This window comes from Jaculus jaculus, chromosome 4 (assembly GCF_020740685.1).
Source record: "Jaculus jaculus isolate mJacJac1 chromosome 4, mJacJac1.mat.Y.cur, whole genome shotgun sequence".
NCBI classification, from domain to species: domain Eukaryota; kingdom Metazoa; phylum Chordata; class Mammalia; order Rodentia; family Dipodidae; genus Jaculus; species Jaculus jaculus.
Window position 1 is genome coordinate 46,348,068 of NC_059105.1, and position 17,057 is coordinate 46,365,124.

Below are 17,057 nucleotides of genomic sequence, written 5' to 3' on the forward strand. Positions count from 1 at the left end.
ACTGCTCAAGGAAAAAGTAGGAGAAAACCTTCAACATATTGGTTTGGCAAAGACTTTCTAAATATAACCCCAAATCCTCAGGAAATAAAACCACAGATCATCCACTGGAACCTCGTGAAATTACAAAGCTTTTGTATGGCAAAGGACACTGTGAATAAAACAAAAAGGCAACCTACAGAATGAGAGACAATCTTTGCCAGCTATATATTTGATAGAGGATTAATATCTAGGGTATACAAAGAACTCAAAAACTTAAATAATAAGAAATCAAAAAGCCCAATTAAAAAGGGGTTATGGAACTAAATAGAGAGTTCTCAGAAGAAGAGATAGAGATGGCATATAAACATCTAAAATTGTTCTACATCCCTAGTCATCAGGAAAGTGCATATTAAAACTATGTTGAGATTCCATCTCACTCCTGTCAGATTGGCTACCATCATGAGAACAAATGACCATCAATGCTGGCGAGGATGAGGAAAAAGAGGAACCCCTTCTACGCTGTTGGTGGGAATGCAATCTGGCCCAGCCATTGTGCAAATCAGTGTAGAGGTCCCTAAGACAACTAAAAGTAGATCTACTATATGACCTAACTATACCACTCCGAGGCATATATTCTAAGGACTCATCTCATTACATTAGAGATATTTGCTCAACCATGTTTATTGACACTGTATTCACAATAGCTGGGAAATGGAACCAGCCTAGATGTCCCTCAAATAATGAGTGGATAATAAAGATGTGGCATACTTACACAATGGAGTTCTATTCAGTTGTAAAGAAGAATAAGGTTATAAAATTTATAGGAAAATGGATGGATCTGGAAAGTATAATAGCTAGTGAGGTAACCTAGGGCCATAAAGCCAAATATCACATGTTCTCTCATATGTGGATCCTAGATACAAATGATTGTCTTCTGTGTGAATAGGCACAAAACTCAGTAGAAGAGGCCAGTAAGCTAGAAAGGAGATATAAAGGGAATAAAACAGGAGGGAGCAGGGGACATAATAGGATGATATTTTATATATGTAAGTAGAAGGACAGATTAATGGGGGTGAAAAGGCCTAAGTGAGGTCAGGGGAAGAGATTATGTAAAGGAAAGGTAGAAGGAGGGCTAATTAAGATCTAAGAGGATATAAATAAGTCATATGGAAAACTACTTTTTTGGACAATTAAACACTAAGAATCTAGAGACTGTTATTAGAAAAAATTCAGTGCCAGCAATGGGATACCTTCCAGTGAGTTGTTGGCCAGGGATATCCCTAAAATCTCCAAAGCATTACAGACCACTTCTGAAGCCCTTGGTTTCCCACCAGGAGAATAGATGGTAAGACCCTATTGCTGAAGACTCCACATATTTGGGCTACAAGGTAACTGAGAAATCCTTCTGGAGCTGAACAGAAAACCTCCACCATGTAGACCAGCTGACAGAAAGCTGGAAAAAAAAAAAAAAAAAAAAACACTGCATGCAGTTCAGTGAGAAAGAGAGAAATCACCAGTGGAGATACTCCACAGTGGACACTGCAAGTCTTAAATTTTGTCAGCCAGGCCAAATGAGCCAACAGGTGCAACAGTCGCACATCTTTTATGAGTTAAACCAAGTGCCCTCTAATTTAACTAGAGACCCACTCCATGTGAGGGAATACATCCCTGATACTAAAAACCTACAACAGGGATAGCCATGAGCCCTTAGGGGTGTAACACTCGCTGGTGTCTGACTAAATGTATACACTATGCTCACCAAACTGCCTAGTGCATACTTCTCTTGATGTTCTTACTAATATATTACTGTTACTCTCACTTTTGGTTAGAGAGCCTTCGCTTTTCAGATGGCAGTGACCTTGGGATGACTCAGAAGGCACCATGGTGCTGAGAAGAAATGACAGAGGAGTGCTCTGCACTGAAACATCGCTATCATGCCTTCCAAAGTGGAATAGGGGGTGGAAAGAATATAAGAGCCAAAGGAAGTGTAGGTCTCCTTACAACATGCTCCTCCAAACACAAAATGGCCTGGATATCCATGACGTCACAGTGCCTGAAACTACCTACACAAGTCCATCATAATGGGAAGAAAATATCAGGACATCACAATAAAAGAGAGACTGATGGCCGGAGGTATGATGGAGAGTGTCGTTTCAAAGGGGAATGTTGGGGGAGGGAGGGAATTACCATGGGACATTGTTTACAATTATGACAGAGAGAAAGAGAGAGAGAGAGAGAGAGAGAAAGCCTCTAGCTGCTGCAGACAAACTCTAGATATATGTGCCATTTGGTGCTTCTGGCTTATGTGGGTACTGGGAAATCAAGCCATGGTCCTTTGGCTTTGCAGGTAAGCACCTTATATCCATTAAACCATCTCTCCAGCCCTCATCTCAAGTTTTTATCCACTTTATATACTTATGATTGACATACAAGTACCACATACATTTAGCATATACAAATTGATGATCTGGTTGGTAATTATATATCTGCAAAATCAACATAATCAGTGGCCCCCATGTACTCATATGTTTGAATCTTGGTTGCCAGCTGGTGGTGACACTGGAGGTTTAGCCTGGCTGGAGGAAGTGTATGGTAGGGATTTGGGGATGTTATAGCCCAGCTTCCCCATTACCAGAGACTTCACTCAGGCTGCATGCTCTTGTACATGCTGTGCCAGGAGGTGATGTTCAACCCCTTCTCAGCCATCTTTTTCATCTTTCCACTTGAGACTATAAGTTAGAAATAACCCTTTCCTCCTATCAGTTGCTATGGTCAAGTATTTTTCCCAGAAATGTGAAGGTCACTCAAACATACCCATTCTTGGGCTGGAGAGATGGCTTAGTGGTTAAGAGCTTGTCTGTGAGGCCTAAGGACCCCGATTCAAGGCTCGATTCCCCAAGACCCACGTTAGCCAGATGCATAAGAGGGTGTACGGTCTGGAGTTCGTTTGCAGTGGCTGGAGACCCTGGTGTGCCCATTCTCTCTCTCTATCTGCCTCTTTCTCTCTCTGTCTGTCGCTCTCAGATAAATTAAATTAAACAAAAAATTTTAAAAAAATACCCATTGTCTGTAATTTTTTTGTTCTTTTTTAGTTTGTGAGTGAAGAAAATACTTAATATCTAGTCATCACATTTTATGCTTAGAAATCACTTTTTTAAGGCATAGACACTGTGCCTATATTATGTCTCTAAGGCTTACCCATCTGGCTTAACCAAATAAGTGTTCCTTTTAACCAAAATTCCCCCCTCTTCTCTCCCAGTCCCTGGATGTACCATTTTGCTCGCTGTGTCTGTGAGACCCACTGTAGTAGAATCATTATATAAAAGGGATCATGCAGTATTTGTCCTAAGCTTCTCTGAGCATAATGCTTCCCAGGTTAATTCAAGTTGTTTTATACGGAAGAATTTTCTTTATTTAAAAATTTGAAATTATTAAACTTATTATTAAAATTATGTGTTTTTTTCCAAATATTTCTCCCTAGTTAGATGTCAGCATGTTCTGTAATTTCTTGTGTCTTCTGAAATGCCATATAACTACTGTATTTATAAAAGTTCTCTTTCCTTCTGCACATATTTCCAGGTAATATATAATACAATGTCAAGAGAACATTTGGCACATACAGTTATTTATACAGTTTTTCTCATCTTAGGTAAAACCACAACTTCATGGGTCTCAACCCCATTCAGGTTAGGAGATGCTAGTTCCTCATTTATATTTTGCAGAGGCTGCTTTGTTGTACACCTACCATATTATAATCCCTTCTTGATAGCATATGAAAACAAAGGCTATTTTAAAATGTGTACAAGACAATATGACTCCTTTAGCAAAAACTAGGCAGAAGAAACTTTAAAGGCATGATTGTCGTACCACTGCGAGAATGTGGCCATGAGAACATGGCAATAAAGACCAAAATATGGATGTTTAGCAAAACGAGAAACAAAAGTCACAAACTCTAACCTGTCATCTCATAACACTTTCCCCTTCTGCCTGCTAACCTCATCCATTCAGTGTGTTTGCTAGAACCTTAGCTTCTCAGTAGCTGAAACATGATATGTCTGTCCTAACTTTTCATATCTATGGTAGATCACATTCAACTGGAAAGTGGATGGACTAAAGACTTAAACAGATATTATACATGCCCTCTTTTCTCATATATGGCTATGACTTACAAGCCTTTAAAAATGACTTGAATGCAAATACTCTGTCATTAGGGAAATAAACATGGCAATGAAGCATGATTAATGACCTAACATTGCAGTTTACCTGATAAAGCACTTTTCCCCTCAGTTTGCCTCCAGATAGTAGTTGGTATTCATTTTCCAACACAGCTTGAACTAAATTATACCCACTACAGAAATGTATGTATCTAAAATAGTATTAAAAATGTATTATTATTTCTGAAATACAAGAACAATCTTCAATAGATAAGCTAATTCTGCTATGAATAGTGGAATTCACACAACTATACATTGAGATTTATTTAAAAGATACTTTAAAAGTTTTCTATATCCTAAATACAAAATTAAAAATAATTTTCTATTTATTAATCTCTCAGTGGAAAAATGTGTTAATGAAGACAAATTGGAATTATTTCTTGTAGAAATGATTTTCTGCCAAAAATAAATGATGAACATGCTTGTGAAAGGCCTAAAAATTATTTACCGACTTGTTGGCATTGCCTTGGTATGCTGTCATTGTGCTGATAATAGTTGTTAAAGCAATGCTATTTTCACTAACCCAATTCCAAATATCCAAAACAGAGATAAACCTTGATATGTGAACCCCATACCCGTGAATGTCAGACCAATAGTAGCAATTTACTTCTTGGTGGTGGAACAAAACACCTAAACAGAAAAAGCTCAGGGAAGAAAAGACTTTTCTTCAACAAATAATCTCCATGGGAAGTTTTCATCATGGCAGGGAAAAGCATAGTAAGCAGAGGCTGAGTATCACTGTGCACTCTAGACATTGGGGAAACTTTCAGTGTTCAGGATAGGGTTCAGTTCATTTGGAGTTTCAGCTCAGGGATGAGGGTGGCACTGGCCCTCTCCCTCTTTGACTTATTGTATCCTAGCATGAAAGGGGAAGCTTTGGTACCCGAAACACTTAATTTTGATGTACTACCTGTTCAAGAGCAACATGAGTGAACTGACCATGGGCTGGAACCTCCAATACTATAAACCCAAAGAAATATTTTTTTCTTTATTACTTGGTAAACTCAGATGTGTTTTGTAATTACATAAAACTGGTTAACACAGAAATATATTAATTCTCATGAAAAACTTTAAAGTACTTAACTATATTCTAAGCTTTAAAGAGCTTATATTTTGTTAAAGTTAAACATATATGTGTATACATGTTAAAATATAGTCAAACATGATTTATATTTTTATTACATATAATTCTCTTCATTCTTACCTGTGAAATCTCACTGCAATAATTATTCATTAATTCATATTTGATATTCTGAATCCTTTTTGTTAAGATCGTTCAGGCTATTTTAAAAATATTTTAAATGTTTACAAAGGGGGAGAGAGAGAGAGAGAGAGAGAGAGAGAGAGAGGGAGAGGAGAGGTGAAATGGGATTTTTGCCACTATAAAAAAAAAACAAACTTGAGATACATGTGCTACATTGTGTATCTGGTTTTATATGGGTACTGGGAAGTCTTAAACAGGTTATCAGGCTTTGAAAAGAAAGCACTTTCAACTGCTGAGTCATCTCTCATGTCTGTTCATGATTTTTACACCATATATTAGTATATCTGCATAAAAATTATTTTGTGTTGTTCACCATTCTTTGTTTTCCTTTTATTCTATGTTTTTGCACATGTGTGTTAAAATGAAGAAAAAATAACTATATGCTGTAATACTTTGCTTTGTTAAAATGAGTTCTTATTAAAATAGAACTCTTTCTTTAATTGTTTTAGTGTCACAAATGCAATCATAGAATTTTCCCTCATAATAAACTGCTGTGTCCAGCTGGTTTTGTTTCTGTCATCATGTGATTCCATTCTGATCCAGTATCTCAGAATTATGTGCTATATGCTGAGTGTGTCTGGCCCATCGAATGCAAAAGGTGATAGCCTACATGTAGTGTGTTAGTTTTAGGAGAGAGGTCTTTGGGAAGGGGTTAACTGAAGTTTATGAGCACAGATATGTCTATTTAAAATATCCCACTTGGGGGGTGGGGCTGGAGAGATGGCTTAGTGCTTGCCTGTGAAGCTGGAGGGATGGTTTAGTAGTTACAGCATTTGCCTGTGAAGCCAAAGGACCCAGGTTCAATTCCCCAGAACCCACATTTGCCAGATGTACAGGATAGCTCATGTGTCTGGAGTTAGTTTGCAGTGGCTGCAGGTCCTGGTGTTCCCATCCCATTTCCTCCCTCCCTCTTTCTTTCCCTCCTTTTCTCTCTCTCTCCCCATCAAATAAATAGATAAAAATAAAATTTTAAAACATAACTTCTACACAGAAAGAACAAGTCATGTAAGCATCTAGAGAAGAGACAATAGTCTATCTGAATAAACAATTCTTACTTTCACCTGAACCTTAGAATCACCATACCTGATATCAAGCTGGATCACAGATTACTATAAAAACACCATTTTACTGACACAGAAAAAGTGAGGTTAACTTTAACTCGTAGCATTAACTCGTACAGCTATACTTATCTGATATTTTTAACAAAAATGCAAAAAAAAAAAAAAGTACTCGTTGGAGAAAAGATAGCCTATTTAGAAAATGGCTCTGGGAAAGATAGATATCCACACCTCTCACTCTGTTAAAAAAAAAAAAAAAACTGAAAATGAATCTTAGACCTTAGCATGATACCTAAAACATTGGAATTGGAAGAGCAAACTCAGATCTAGGAATTTGAAAAAAAAAAAAAAACCTGAGAATAACATTTTTGCTGCCCAAAGGTCAACAATAGATGAATGGGACCTTACAACATAAAAAATGTGTTTGTACAACATAGTTAACAGAACAGGAGAAAATCTTTTCCAGCTACACATCTTACAGAGAGATTAATATGTGGAATAATTGAAGAACTCAAAGAATAAACAATACCAAAGCAGCCCAATCAAAGATGGGCTAAAAAACTGAACAGATATTTCTCAAAAGGAAAAAGAGAATTGGCCAATATATTTTTTAATGTTCCAATATCCTCAGCCACCAGGAAAATAAAACCTAAAATTACATTGAGATTCCATCTTACCATTGTCTGTATGAATTTCATTAAGAAAAAAATATATAACAGCAAATTCTGGTCAGGCTGTCTGAAAAGAGGAACCCTTATTCATTATTGGTGAAACTGTAACTAGTTCAGTCACTATGAAAAGCAGTATTGAGAATTCTCAATTTTTAAAAAAAAATGTTTATTTTTATTTATTTCTTTGAGAGTGACAGACAGAGAGAGGAAGAGGCAGATAGAGAAAGAGAGAGAATGGGCGCACCAGGGCCTCCAGCCACTGCAAACAAACTCCAGATGCATGTGTTCCCTTGTGCATCTGGCTAACATGGATCCTGGGGAATCGATCCTGGAACCAGGGTCCTCAGGCTTCACAGGAAGCTCTTAACCACCAAGCCATCTCTCCAAAAATAGCACATGACCTACCTTTACCACTCTAGAGTATATTCCCAAATGAGTGTACAGTCTACTAGAGAAATACTTGCTGATCATTGTTTAGTGCTGTGGTCTTCACAATGGAAAGGAAATGGAATTGGTTTAGATTATCCATCCACTGAGAAATAATGAGAAGGTACTACATATGTATGATGAAAATCTATATGCAATAGAAATGAAATTATGAATGTTGCTTGAAATGGAAAAAAACATATAAGCAAGTTAACTCAGCTACAGGAAGACAAATACTGAGTATGAAGATTATAGTTTAGAACCTTTACAGATGTGTTTTATTGTGAGACAGTATGGATATAGAGGACACAGAAAGGCCTCATGAGAGGGGAAAATGAGGCTTTAAAAAGAAGGGTAGGCTTACAGGAAACATCTGAACCACAAGACACTGGAGAGGGTAGGATCAAGACTGACCTAAATCTCCTACATCTTCCTTCCCTCCCTCTCCCCCTCTCCCCTCTATCTCTCTCCTCTCAAACTCTTGTATATTAGTTATCTTTTTCCTCAATTTCTTAGTGGACACTGACCTGTAACCCCCACTTCCAGCTTGGGCCTACCATCCACAATGAGCTTTTGATCAGAGAAACCTACAAGGTTTCCCAAAACAATGACAGACTTCTGTCAGAGTACTTGATGACCCACCAAAGGCCAGTGGTAAGACCCTATTGCTGAAGACTCCATACGCAGCTGACAAGTAAAATGGAATGACATGGCTGGAAGCCAGGAGAGAGTCAGTCCCCAGACAGTCAGCGTGTCTAGTGCCAGAAGGCGCTACATAGGCGACTGGGGGAAGTGACCAAGATCTGTCCAAGCAACACATTGTTTAACCTAAGTAGCAACAATTAACCGGATGTGATACCCACACAAGTGCAATAGTGGTACACAGCCATGGTGAGGAATCAATTGCTCTTGATTTGGCTAACTGATCCACTCAGTGGTACTAGACCCTTAGCTGGAGCTGGGAAACAAGTCAGAACCATACCCAAACACAAGCCCACTCTACTATATCAAGCTACCATCAATCACGGGGTATAAGAGGGCCTACACCTATCAAACTGTCTATCAAAAAAGTAAGTGTTATCTCAATTTTCTGGGTGCTAACTTACTCTCCGTTGGAGAATCTGCTTCTCTTTTCCAGATAGATGCAGATCCTAAGAAGAGAGCTGCCCCAACATACCTCAGAAGGGGCCCAACTGAAACTAAGGACAACTGGCGAAATAAGCAAGGGTGATGTTTTCCTGTGAACTGGATACCAGCACAAAGGGGAAGGAGATCAATGCAGAGAAAAATCAACTCCTACCAAATCAGAGAGCCAGAGCCTCAGAGGCCCCCAACACCTCAGCACTGAAGCAGACCAAAAATGAACCCAACATGGCTCAGGGAAATCTTGCGGAAGAGGGGGCGGAAAGAATGTCAGAGTTACATGTTGGGTCATGATTTTCAGAGACATTTATCATACTAATAACTGGGGGCTATCTCCACAATGCACGACCCATTTTCAATAACAAGGAGGGTCTAATGGGAGGGGGTAGATCACAGATGAGCCTAAATAATGGTACCAAACTGCCTGTATTTACTGAAAAGAAAACTAATAAATTAAATTAAAAAAAATGTCTTTAATGTTTTGGTTCTTAATATGTTAAATGCTTCTGTTTATGGCATTACACAACTTATTGGTCAAAAAGAAGGGTAGGGTAGGTAGCAGATCTTACATGATAAGCAAGTATAGAGGGAAAGTCTAGAGCAGGGTACTCAAAGCAAGGCATTTGGGAAGGAAGATAGGGAAGAAAAGGTGCACCAGGAGGCTTAACCACAACTAAGTACATATATTAGCAAAGAATTTGTAAAAATATTTAAGCAATAAGAAAAATAGGTGTTGTTTAATCAATCCGCTTTGTGGTATAGAAACTCTGGAAGACCAATTCATGCCTCTTTTGAACACAGTTTAATATATATATACACACACACATATATGTAATTTTGTTAAAACATTTGTTTCTCCCTTTTACCAAGAAATCACTACAGTATATTCAGTATTAAAACTGTGCAGTTTCTCCCTGAATTTACTATTATTAGATGACACTGTGTTTGGTAAGTCCAGTGACAAGCCATGGAAAAAGGAGAAGGTATGTTAATCTATGCCTTAGGTGTTAGGTAGATAACAGAGAGGCTTTACAATGCTTTGATGTCAGGGATGTCTCCTGAAGGCAGGTGAGTAGTGAGGCACACTTTTACGGATTGCATGCTGTTCCTGTCCCTGAGTCCCCTCCAGTGTTTCTACAGATCAGAAGCATCAACTCGCTCTTGGCATTCTCAGAACCACCCAGAGGTAAATCAAGAGATTAATAGAGGCAGGAAAGATCCAAGTCCTTGAATTCTTTTCTTCAAGAGTCTAGAGAATTTCAACTTTCCTTCTTTCTTCTCCTAATTGAAGTGTTGTAAATATTAGGTTAGAAGCCCAGTTAATAACTATATAAGTTTTAGGGTCAAGAGGAATAATTAATCATAGTGGTATAAGCAATTACACAAATATTTATTAATATAAAAATAATTCTTATTATGCCAACTGGACTTGGTTCTTAGGCCATGGTTTCCTAACCCTGCCTTCATGCTTCAGGAATAGATGGCTCTTTCCTATGTCATTATTCTTATGCTATTATTGGTTTTATTTATTCCCCCTTACATTTTGACTGATACACAAGATATTGATAAACATTACCTTTGCCACTCATCTTCTTAAAATCACCTAAAATCCTGATGGAAAGGAAAGCATGGAAGGGAGGACGACTCAAATTTCATAGGCGGGAAAGTAAATTTAGATGTGCCATCATGATTTTAAATTAAGAGTATACTACTCAATTAGGAATCTCCTTTATCTTTTACGTATTGAAAAACAAAACTTGAAAAGGTTATAATTTATTATACTAGAAACCAAAGAGGATTGTATGTATTTATTCACTATTTCTGTGCATTACAGAAAGGAGAAGGATGCTTATAATATTTATTATTTTAATATTAGATTGCCAAGAACATCTATCTAATGTTGAAACTGGATTAAGATAAAGATAGGACTAGAAAAATTTGATTTCAGACTAACAATTATTGAACATACATATTAATTATATGTTATCGATTGTTAGTTGTGGGAACCCAAATTTGTTTAATGTTAATTGTATAAACTTACATATGTCCTGTTACTATCAAATATTGTGCCCTTTAATTTGAAGTTTATGGTTTGAGTTTTAGCCATATGGTTACAATATTTAAAAGAATCCCTCACAACAAGGCATTTATATTTTCAACACCTTTTGTCCATCAGTGTATTACAAAGTAAAATTTTACTAATAAGGCAAAAGTCCTTTGTTGTAAAGTTCAACCACAAGTAAAACCACTAAAAAATTGCTTCCAAACAGTACATTTTTTGTCTGCATAAGGATCCAATGAAGTGACAGTGTGATATTGATTCAACATCCTACCTAACACTATGGAGCTGTCATTACATCCATTTAATTGCATTGGCCAGTCACATAAAGAGGATAAATCCCCACTATCTTACAAGCTGTTTGAACATACCTGGGCTGAGTGGGAAGGAAGCTTTTCCGAGCTAATCCACGGAGCTGGCAGGCTGGTATCTCATCTGCAGATAATACTCTGCACACTAAAGACAGCACTTCCAGCGCTGATAGGCGCTTTCTCCCAGCCTGTGTGAATGTCAGCCAGCTTACCTTCCTACACTTCAAAGTACGATCAGATTCGATGGTGTGGATTTACTGATGGCTGTGGTTCAATCTGAAATAAGAGTAGGTGATATGCCAACATGTGTCAATCCAGACTACATCCAGTTTGCTGCAGCAAATACATTTTGTTCATCACTAGTCTGGCTAAAAAATAACATTATTTAAATATATGGTTTTTGGAAATCATAATATATTGACTTTAATTTTAAGCAAAACCCTACTCTATGAGTTTGCTACAGTTATGTTAACAGAGTGTCATGAACTAAATGACTTAAACATGAATTTATTTTCCCAGAGTCCTAGAAATGAGTTGTGTATATTCAGAGTATTTGTAGGTCTATTCTTTCAAATGCATTCATCTATTCTATGCTTCCCATGGTGGTATGTAGATGGTAAATTTCATGTTCACAGGGAGATTCCTCAGTAATGTAGTCATGTGCTAATTTTCCTTTGTAAGGATTTAGGCCACATTAGATGAAGCATCTGGCCCACCCCATGTCACTCTGGTATCATCTTAGATGATTACATTGACAATGGTCCTATCTGTAAATGAACTCACATTCTGGGGTGCACTGGCTTCAGCCTGCACCTGGTAAATCGAGGGAGTGTCAAATACCTTCCAGGTCCTTAAAACATGAAAGACAGACAGCCATGGACCAGATAATCCCAGACTTGGTAGACACTATTGTCCCCTCTTCTGGAATGTTATTACTTTTGATATCACAATTATAAAGATTTTACTAAAATTGAGTAAATTATGAAGTAAAGGTTAATTGATGAAGTAGATAGAGGGTTAATAAGGATCAGTTTTGAATGAGAAAGAAAGTGAGGACCACATATTTCAGTGGAATGACAGTGCGCTGCCTGAAAAACATCCCATACTAAAATCCATTTACCCAAGGCTAAAAACATGTTTTATTCGCTTTGATATGTCTACATTATTTTGAGGGTCCCAATCTTGGATAACTATTATCAAATAGCAAGAAGCAATTCAGTAAAGCCTGCTGAAATAAAAGGCTTATTTCTAATGTATTCCAAATGATCCAAATTGTAAGCAGAGTTACTAGAAGAGAAGTCAAAGCAATCTATCAGAGGTAGATTCCCTTAGTTGAGCCATGACTTTAAAAGCCTCCAACCACTTAGTGTTTCATAATGAGCAAAACTTATGACCTAGGATACCTTTATCTTTAACAAATCAATACTGTTTTTAGAAAAATCAACACCCATGACTTATGGCAGTGACTGCTGCCGTGTAAGACAGTGTCTTAAAAACCACATTAAGTAGTGCTATTTTACAATTGCATATAAATAATTGTTATTTGGCAGGGTAGTCTTATTAAACGTTCATTTGTGAAAATTGTACACTGCCTTTTTTTTCTGCTTGAACAACACTCAAGGGAAAACTTCCCTTTCCTGGAAAGACTTTACATATATAAACAACTCTTTAAAAGCAATCCCACAGAAAGTACACCTTAGAGACTTCATCCTATAATGATATGCTCTAGTTGAACAGCTCCAAGACAGAAAATTAATGCTATATCAAACTATGAATAGTCTATTGTTTCTAACAGGTAGGATGAATCTTGAAGAGAATAGAAGAGATTTACACAATTTGATGGGTCTTTAAAATTACAAAAGATCATAAGTGCATTTAAATCCTTCTCATTAATCCATGAAATTTTTTAAAAAGACATAATTTTTAATAGTAGCAAAAAAGTTTTCCTTGTAAAACCATCATACTATGAGAAAATTCCATGGTTCAAAATGACAATTTGTTCTTAAAAATATAACTGATATATGTTTTTCACAATTGTTTTTAAAGTTTTTCAAGATAGTTTCTTACTCTAGCCAAGGGTGGCCTAGAATTCACTATATAGTCTCAGAGAGGCCTCAAACTTATGGTGATCTTCTTACCTCTGCTTCTAAGTGCTGAGAGTAATGGTGTGTGCTAATTTAAAAAGTATCCATTTACTTAAGAGAGTGAGAAAGAAAAAGAGAGAGAAAACATACATGTGCCAAGGCCTGTAACCATTGCAAACTTCCATGTACCGCCTTGTTTCTGGCTTACGTGGGTAGTAGGAAATTGAACCTAGTTCCTGAGGCTTCACAGGCAAGTGTCTTAACTGCTAAGACATCACTCTAGCCCACAAATAAATTCTTTAAAAAGACTTTAGTTTTTAAAGAATCAAATTCTTTTCTAATTTTTATTTATTCATTAGAGACAGAGAGAGCGAGAGGGAGAGAATGTGTATGCCAGGGCCTCTAGCCACTGCAAATGAACTCCATGCACATGTGCTACCTTGTGCATCTGGCTTATGTGGGACCTGCAGAATTGTACCTGCATCCTTAGGTTTTGCAGGCAAGTGCTTTAACTGCTAAATCTTCTCTCCAGCCCCACAAATAAATTTTTAATATGACACTACTCACTATGAGCTATAAGATAAGCATATTATGATGCTTAAGGAAAAGCAGTTTACTATGGAAAATTTGTTAAAATAACATGAAATAGACTGTAAGCAAAATAGTGATTTTAATCAAATGTAAGACATGAAATGTACCAAACCTAATATTTTTACATATATAAAAGTGAATGGCTTACTACTTGTGAAGTAGATTATTATATCAAATTCTTACAACTAAATATCTTAACTGAAGGGAAAGGAATACACATATAAATATTTGGCCCTTATTGATAAAACAGTACATTATTTTCTTCCACTTGATGAAAGACAGTTTCCATCTATTCTCCTTTTCAAATAAATAACCAAATAAGCAACAAGTAAAGACCCATGGAATACTTTAAAAAGAGATCATAGTAAGATATTCCTATGACTCCACTGAAATAACTGATTTAGGAAAATATTATGATTGAATGGGAAAAGCTTGAATATGAAGAAGAGATGGAGACTAATTATAGATTGGCAGAACAAGACACTATACAGTTCATTTCCTAGTTGTAAATGAGAATATAATTGTTTTTACAATGGAAAAATCTAGTGGTCTCAAAATTACTTAGATCAATACAGCTTATACCATAAGAAGGAGAAAAAAATCACATCATAAACAATATGATACAGCATGAAGATCTGTTGAGTTGTGGGATAGCTTTGTGAAATATTCGGTGTGAATCTTTTGTTAGTTTTTTAGTCCTATTTATTTATCTAAGACAGAGAGGAAGAAGGATAGTGATATGGAGAGAATAGATGTCAGGACTTCTTGCTGCTGTAAGTTAACTCCAGATACATGTACCATGTTGTGCACCTGGCTTTAAACTCAGGTCCCTAGGCTTTTCAGGCATACATCTTTAAGCATCGATACATCTATTCAAACTTTAGCCCTAATTTTAGTTTATAACAAATTCAGTGACTATAGTAATACTATATCCCCATAAGGCAACAACTATACAAATTCATATTTTTAGAATGTTTATTTTATTGTAACCACTTTGAGGTTCTCAAAAAGTCAAGCTTATTGGAAAGGAAACAGCATAAGAGAAAGAGTGTGGGAAGAGGATCACTGTTCTATCCACTTAGAGCTGCCACTTCTCAATGGTTCAATCAGCTTTCCAATACAAACGCCTGCTGGAATTTCCTGAGAACTTTTCTTGTAACCAGGGGGTGCACTTTGATTGTTTTCATGTGTTGGAAAGTTAAGTTTTTCAGATGTCTCAAAATAGATTGAGTAATTAGATACCCATACACTAATGCCTCAAACCTTTGGATTGATGGTTTAAGAGTGTCTAAGAAGTGTGGAATCTACTCAGCTTCCACAGTTTCTTGCAGGAACTGGTTTCCAGGGATTTGATGTGACTATGTTCTTATTGAATGATCCATACCAAATGGCAGAGAGGTCAAGGGAGACATAGAATTCCTAGTTTCCAGATTTTTTGTTAAAATATGTATGTGTATGTATATGTATGTATATATACATATATACATATGTATGTATACGTATATATTATATATACATACATATATACATATGTATATATACACGTGTGTGTGTGTGTGTGTGTGTGTGTGTGTGTGTGTGTGTGTGGGTATGATGGGCACACAAGTGTAAGCAGACAACCTTGGGTGTTTTCCTCTCCTTACACTTTTGCCACTGAATATCCACCAGTCTAGCATTCCTGTAAGCTTCCAAATACTCCTGTCTCTGTCATTCCTTACCTTAGGCTCATTGGCATTACAGATTCTTTTGTCAACTTTGGTGGGTGTGGGGAAAATGAACTCAAGCACACTGGCTTGAAAGCAAGCACTGCTGAGCTTATCTCCCCAAGCTTTGAACTCTGCTTTAATAGTTATTAATTCTTCCATGAGGATATAGCTCTCATGGCTTACCCATATCCTAGTAGGCTGTACCTTTTTTTTTTTTTTCCTGAGGTAAGGTCTCACTCTAGCTCAGACTGACCTGGAATTAACTGTGCATTCTCAGGGTGGCCTTGGACTCACAGGGATCCTCCTGCCTCTGCCTCCCGAGTGCTGGGATTAAAGGAATGTACCACCACGCCCAGCTGGACATACCTTTTACGCTTGTATTTTAGCTTACATTTCCAGCATGTATTCAGACCATAGAGATGACCGACAGTGTGTGAATCTAATTCAGATTCTGGCTTAAAAGAGGTATAAAATTTATTGGAATATTTTAAGAAATTGATAACAATTTTTCTTCATTTGGTAGTAGGTAGTATTTCAGTTCTGAAAGAACATTTTTATTATTATTAGGATGCATATAAGGGCATAATTATGAGTGACATGCAAAAATATTTACAACTCAGCCTCTTGTGTTTCCACAAGTAGACAAGTCACCCCTATGATGCACACATGGTAAGGTAAGCCAAGCAAAAATGTCAAATTGTAAGAAGATTTGTCTCCTCTATCAACAAATTAAATAACACAACTTGCTTTCCAAACACAAAACATTCTGGTGGTCAGAATGTTAATGTTTGAGTGTAAACATAACTTTATTCACTGTATGAAAAGTTTATATGCATCTGATCTATGTACTGAACCATGTGGAATATTCAGCTAAAAAAATCTTTCAGAAGCAGTTCTTTAAACTACTAATTAAACATTAAATTTTTAAAATGAAGTTCTGGCAAATTAGAGGAAAGAGAAGTATAGAATGCAAGACTAATATAAATGGTAGGTAGTTTTGTCACTGGGACTAGAGATATTTCTTTGTAGAATCAACAGTTAAATTACAGGTAGAAGAGTATAAAAAGCAGCTTGAGATCTTGATGTGAGTCTGTGGGAAAATGAGTATGTGTATGTATGTGTCAGTTAGAAACATTGTGTCTATATTTAAAACCTCTCTCTTTCTCTCTCTCTCTCTCTTTCTCTCAAGATGTTCCAAATAAGAGATTAAATATATTCAGGGTATGAGTATTCATTGCATCTGTAGTCAAGAGAAAACCATGTGGGAAATTGTCATAAAACAGATCATATACAGATTACAGAAGAGTGCTTAACCATGCTGCATATAACCCTCATTGCAATATGAAAAAAAAGTTAACAGTATTGTGAAATTTATTGTCTACCTTTATATTATGCATTTCTTTTTAATCTTATGCTTTAATGTATTAGACTTAAGTAACATTCAAGAGACCACCAAGTCCTAGATTGGTTAACAACTATAGAATTCAAACAAGTTAGCCAAAAGGTCAAATTCAAAAGTGAAGTCAATCCACCCAAAGCACATACTTACCT